This window comes from Myotis brandtii, unplaced genomic scaffold (genome assembly GCF_000412655.1).
Source record: "Myotis brandtii unplaced genomic scaffold, ASM41265v1 scaffold97, whole genome shotgun sequence".
Classification (NCBI taxonomy): domain Eukaryota; kingdom Metazoa; phylum Chordata; class Mammalia; order Chiroptera; family Vespertilionidae; genus Myotis; species Myotis brandtii.
Genome location: NW_005372020.1, coordinates 46,861 through 47,363, shown reverse-complemented (window position 1 = coordinate 47,363; position 503 = coordinate 46,861).

Genomic DNA, 503 nt, shown 5'->3' with positions numbered 1-503 from the left:
CTGGGCCCTGGGGCAGCTTCGGGGCACCTGCTCCAACTGGGCAGCACCCCCTCTTCTGAGCTCCGGGTGCCGATGACCCTCATCCCCTGGTTTCTCTACTCCCGCCCCCCCCATCCTAGGAGGGCAACAGCTTCTGCAGTTACAACTGTTTCTGTTTTAAAATATATTTTATTGGTTTCAGAGAAGAAGGGAGAGGGAGAGAGAGAAATAGAAACACTAATGATGAGAGAGAATCATGGACCGGCTGCCTCCCGCACGCCCCCCACTGGGAATGGAGCCCACGGGGACCTCGGCAAGTGCCCTGACCGGGAATCGAACCCGGGACCCTTCAGTCCGCAGGCGGAGGCTCTAGCCACTGGGCCACGCCGGCTGGGGCAGGCGTCCTTGCTCTGAGGACGAATCTTTGCCTTATTTGTGTCCTTTCGAGGCCACTTTGCAAAACCGAATCCGAGCGCAGTTCTGATGTGTCAACGGCCGCTCACCCGCCCGGGTGCTGACTGCCC